Raw genomic sequence first — 6000 nt, 5'->3', positions numbered from 1 at the left:
GGGAACCGAAGTGGCATTGTCCTTCATCCAGAAAGCATGACAACAGATGCTTCGCTGATTCTTCCAAATGAGGTTAAATGCTCGTGCTTCTCAGCAAAATCCAGGCAGAAGAGAAGGCATCTCTCTAGGGCTGTCAGGGAAGCACCACGTAGGTAATAAATTTGTCTACAGTGAGGGGCTTGGGGGGGGGTTGATGAAACAGAAATGGGACCAGGCCAAGGTACTGTAATGCCACACTGAATGGGCAGCGGGACCCAAGACGCAGGAGCTACAGCAGCTGAGATTGTACCACTACAGTCACTAAGGGTGTGGGCAGTGAGAGTGGGAGGTGGTCTTCAGAAGGTCTGAATGAAAAGGCCTCTGAGCAGGCAATGGCTGTCTACATCCTCATATCCAGTCAGGTCAGTGTACTTTCCTTTCCTCGACTCTTAGGCTGTGAGACAAAGCAGAGTAAAAACTAACTGGAGGCTGGTTGGCACCCATTTTCCAAGCTAACCCTGATGCAGGGCAGGCGTCATTGAAATAGCACTCACCCACTGCTGGGATGGGGGCCCCGTGGTGATCACAGTCTCCCACGTGCTCCTCAGTGACCCAACTCCTAGGACTGGGTTCTGCCTTCGGTTCTTTTTTTTTTTGGCCACAAGGCATGTGGGGTCTGAATTCCCTGACCAGGGATCGAACCTGTGCCCTTGGCAGTGAAAGCACAGAGTCCTAACCACTGGATCACCAGCAAATTCCCTGGCTTTGGTTCTTGATCCCATTTTGCTCTGTCTCACCTTCTCTCGGGGTCTAGAGTCTGTCCCGTTCATTGATGGCTCTGGGGAGGGATTCCGTGCCTGTGGGTCTGGAGACAGTCACTAGCCCGGGATTGCCCACTGCTGGGTTCTGAACCCTGATTAGAACCGGAAGCCTCTCGTCATCAGCTATTACCCGAGCCTTCCTGGTGGAGCATCTGGTGTTCCCAAGATACCTGTAACTAGTGCTTGAATTAGTGGTCCCTTGCTTTCTCCTTGCCTGCTTATGAGGGGTCCCAGTTCTCAGAGATGACCACCCAGGTGCTGAGGACTGCTGTGGGAATATGAAGCCATATGACACTTCCTGTCCTCCAAGAGTTTTCATCTAGTTGAGAAGACGAAACCTATATAGGTAGAGTGTAAAGTACGTTTTAAAGTGAAAAAAGTTATAGATTTTAAAAAGCAACAGAAAGGTCACAGTAAAGTGCACAAGTAGTTAAATATATTTTATAGACAATTGCTGTAGGAACTTGGAGAGGCTGATCAGGAAGGGCTGCATTTGAACTCCTGATTTGGGAAAAGAATTGGGGAAGAATTTTTATGGGCAGAAAGAAGACAGAGGGAAGGGGAGTGTTACGGGCTGAATTGTGGCCCCCCTAAATTTTGTATGTTGAAATCCTACTCCTAGTACTGCAGAATGTGACTGTATCTGGAGACAGGGTCTTTAAAGAGGTAACTGCAGTCAAATGAGGTCATTGGCGTGGGCTCTGATCCAACAGGACTGGTGTCCTTCTAAGGAGAGGAGATTAGGGCACAGACACACAGAGGGAAGGCCGTGTGCAGACACAGGGAGAAGGTGGCTGTCTGTAAGTCAAGGAGAGGGGCCTCAGAAGAACGAACCCTGCCGACACTTTGATCTTTGACTTCCAGCCTGTAGACTGTGAGAGAATAGACTAATGCTGTTTAAGCCACTCAGTGTGTGGTACTTTGTTATGATGGTCTGAGCAGACGGAGGGATTACAAATGCTAGGACCTGCCTCAGCAAAAGCAGGAGCACGTTTGGTAGGAGAGGACCCTTTGCTTGCAGTAGAAAGTCTCCCGGTGCAAGGATATGATGAAAGAATAGGAGGAGTCCAGGAACAAGGTCCAGGAGCAAATGGGCTGGTGGGATAGAGACGGGGCACAGCAGCACCAGAAGAGAAGGAACACCTTGCACCCAGTTGAGTTTTGCCTACAGTATTTCTTCTGGGGGAATAATCGTTGCTTCCTGCTAACATGAAACCAAGTTTACAAGATTAATCAAGGCCTCAGAGGCCCTGAGGCACACCTGAGAGGGAAGTGAAAGGAAAAGCAGCAGCAACAACAAAGGCAAGAGACGAAAGTTGAAGAAGAGAAAGAGAAGGGGACTTTGCAGGGTCCCTAAAGACTTCCGAACTGAGAGTGAGAGGTGGCAGTTGGTAAAAGGAGAAACGCACATCCTGGGGGAGGTAATAGATACCACTCCTGACTCTCTTCTGAGATGTGACTGCACATGGTGTTTGTAGCCTTCATTTGGAACTAATAGTATAAGAAGACAAAGACAGCAATCCGGGTAGAGGGTAAGGGTCCTTGTGGAGGCCTCACCTGCACTCTGAACCGGCGGTGGGCGGGGGAGGGGGGAGGGGGAGGAGTGTCTCTTGCCCTGGACTCACTTGAGGGCACGGACCTGCCGTGGGAGGGGACAGAGCAGCTGAGGGAAGCCCCAAGCTGTCAGCACTGAACCCCGTGGGAACTGGCCCCCTCTGGAGCAAGGGCACCTACCCCAGCATCACCACTGCTTGTAAGCTTGGCAAGAGAGGGAGGGCGAAAGGATGGAGAGAGAGGAAGGGATGAGAAAGGAGACGGGAAGGCAGGGAAGGAGATGGTGAAGACAGACAGGGCCGGGAGGAGGGAAGGGAAGCTGCCACACAGCGCCTGCCCCAGAGCCTTCCCTTCTGTGCCCACGACGGGCAGTGGTGTTATTACTGACTGGTCTCGACACTCCCAGGTCCTTCCCGATCAGGTCTGCCCCTCCCCCCATCCCATGCCCCACCCCAGCGGAGTCTCATCTCTCAGCCCCGTGCACACCCGGTCCTGGGCCAAGGGAACGGCACACGTTGTTCCCAGCTGGGACAGCCTTCCTCGCTTGACTGCCCATCAGAACTGGGAGGGGCCGGGAAGGAAGCCCCGCCCACAAAGCGCCCAGCTCAGAGAAATATGGCTCCGTCATCCCAGGGGAGGTCTAAATATGTTCCCCATAGTAACGCCATTTCGAGGCTAGTTAGGTCGTTTCAGACTTAAACAAAAAGGAAGAGAAGAACAAGATAAGGAGGCGGAGGAGAGTGCCTGCTAGTAACTAGCACCGGTCTTTTGGCTGCTGTCCTCCCGTCCGGCACCTCCTCTGGACCCCAGGTCCTCGTGAGCTCCAGGGCAGACCCTCAGATGCCCGGGTGCCTGCGCTGCCGTGAGAAGGCCTTCCCAAGGAGCCAAGTGCGGCCCCTAAAGCCTCTGGGGACCTCCCTTCAGCAGGCTCCATGGGGCTGGGAGGGATTTCACATCGACCTTGGTCAGATGGCTCTGATTGGCTGTTGCTTCTGTCAAAGTTGGCCAGATTGTGTTGGGGCATTTTGCCAATGAGGGGAAGGGCTGCAAGACCCCCGTGGATGCCCCCTGGGCTTCTGCTGACTTGCTTGTTCTGCAGAATACAGCAGTGGGAGGGGGGATCGAAAATCACAATGACATACTAAAGTTATCTTTTCGGTGGGCAGGTCATATGGGGCAGGAGCCAGCCCTGAATGTGAACTTGTCACTTGACCTAACAACTCATACAGTTCGGGAATGTTAACGTAGTCAAGTGCAGATGTGGCAATGGAATATTAAAAAAAAAAAAGCTTGTATGTTGAACACCTAAATCCACTGCTTAGCATTATTTGTACTACACTGTTAACTAGTAATAGCAGAGATCAAGGATGGTAAATTGTGGCCCATGGGCTAAATCTGGCCCATGGCCTATTTTTTAGTATAGCCTGTGAACTAAGAATGGTTTCTACATTTTTAGAGGGTTGTCAAAAAAAAAAAAAATTCAAACAAAGAAGAGTGTGTAATAGACCGTATGGCCAACACTGCCTAAAATATCTACTGTCTAGCCATTTGCAGAAAAAGTTGACCAATCCCTGGTGGACGTTAAATAGATTTTTATTTTTTGGTTCATCTGGGAACATCCTTCCCTGTCCCCGTTTAGAACAATGCCTCTTGGAAAAATGCAACAGATGAGCTTGGAACACACCCAGATCATAAGCTGGGGACTGTCTGTGCCTTTCTGTATTTTTTTGTGCCAAGTGCAGTGCCTGGTGCAAGAGAAGAAGTGAACAGCTTGTTGATGGTGATGATCGGGGTGTATACAGTTCTCAGGCTCACTGTAAAACAAACATTCCCGAAACTCTCTCTGGGACCTTTCCTGAAGTCCTTAAGGTGTCAATCACTGCTGGCTTCGCCTTACATGTCACCCCGATGAGCAACCCAAGAGCCCCCCACCTTGCTTATTTCCTTAGCTCTTGCTGCCTATCTAGGGAGAAACAGATTACATCTGCTTGTCTTTTAGTCAGTGAGAGAACCCTAGACGAATATGCACTCAGCCCCTAGAACAATCTTGATCAGCCCAGCCGCTGGCAGAGAGACAGCAGGAGAAGGTACAAATAGAGCTGAAAATACGGTTCAAGAGGTGAGTGAGTGAAATGTGAATGTCAGAGTCTCGAGAAACGCAGTGGACCTTGGGGATATTGAGAGCATCATGGAAAAAGAAGTCAGAGGCTGGATTTGAAGATATTCAAAGAAATCCTTAAACCTCACGTCATCTTTCCCCTTTTTTCATATGCTAGGTAAAGATAATAATTCCTTCCTTCTCTTTCTGCCTCACGGGGATAACTCGAGATAGGCAAAACTACTTTGGACCCATATGAAATATTAAATAAATAGAAGAAAATATTAAACTCATGTCGGGATTTTCTGTAGCTTCTTTTCTATCACATCGGAATGAAACTACTATATTCAGGGTTTTTTTGCTTGTTTGTGTTTTGTTTTTTATTTTTGCGGTACGCGGACCTCTCACTATTGTGGCCTCTCCCGACGCGCAGGCCCAGCGGCCATGGCTCACGGGCCCAGCTGCTCCGTGGCATGTGGGATCTTCCCAGACCGGGGCACGAATCCATGTCCCCTGCATCGGCAGGCGGACTCTCAACCACTGTGCCACCAGGGAAGCCCCTCAGGTTTTTTAATAGGTCAGTGCCTTCATTATTTTTTTCCCTGCCAAATATAGTATTAATTTGCTCCTAGATTTTTTTTTTACCTAATTAAGTATGTATTTCTTACAGTTTTGCAATAATCATTTCCAGCTCACAACGTGCAACGTTGACTGTGAAATGGAGGGAAAGTATTGTAGTAACTCCTGAGCCACAAGTATTAGAAAGACAACTGTTTTGTCTTTGGAAATGAATAAGCATCAGCTTTAGGGAAGTTCCTCGTTTATCAGTTGCTGCAACGCATTATCGAACAGCTCCAAGCAATGTCCACAGTGAATCTTCTTCCTCCTCAACAGCCCCCTTCCAACGTCATGACCTTCCTTTTAGGCGGGAGACTCAGTAGTCCGTGTTGCAGTAGCAAAGAAGTGACATTTTCCTATACAGAACAGACAAGGTCCATCCTCAGCCCCCATGACATTTGGGTCTGGGGAAGTATGAAAGAGGTAATGCTGATGGGATCACTGGCAAGGGCTGGTGTCCTCTGCTCAAATCCCAGCTGGCTTTCGCCAGCCCAAACCCACAACACTCATCTTGCAGGAACTTCGGAGGACCAGAGGCCATTGCTGCCATTGCGTTTTGAAGACGGCGGACCCCACAGCAGCCAGGGCTCAGCCCTGCTCCACAGCAGTTTGTAGACAAGGAGCATGAGGCCAACAGTGTTCCAACCGGGCTCGACCGGAGCTGTGTGCAGGTAGTTTCATGGTTAAAAGTCCTAGTAGTGTAAAAAGAAATCAGAGTAACAAGTGAGCATACCTCGGATGCCTCCATATTTACCACCGCTGTCTTCTTTTTAGTCTCCCTGGTTTTGCTTGAAGAATTTACTTTCCATGTGCTTGGGCTCCCTTCTCCCTTCGCTGACAAGCAGAGCTCTTAATTAAGTCAACAAGTACTCAGACACAGAGGCAGCGTCTCTTTTGGCAAGAGGATCTGAGCAGAAGCAGCCCCAGAAG

Source organism: Orcinus orca, chromosome 6 (assembly GCF_937001465.1).
Source record: "Orcinus orca chromosome 6, mOrcOrc1.1, whole genome shotgun sequence".
In the NCBI taxonomy this organism is placed as follows: domain Eukaryota; kingdom Metazoa; phylum Chordata; class Mammalia; order Artiodactyla; family Delphinidae; genus Orcinus; species Orcinus orca.
Note: the sequence above shows the minus strand (reverse complement) of the source record.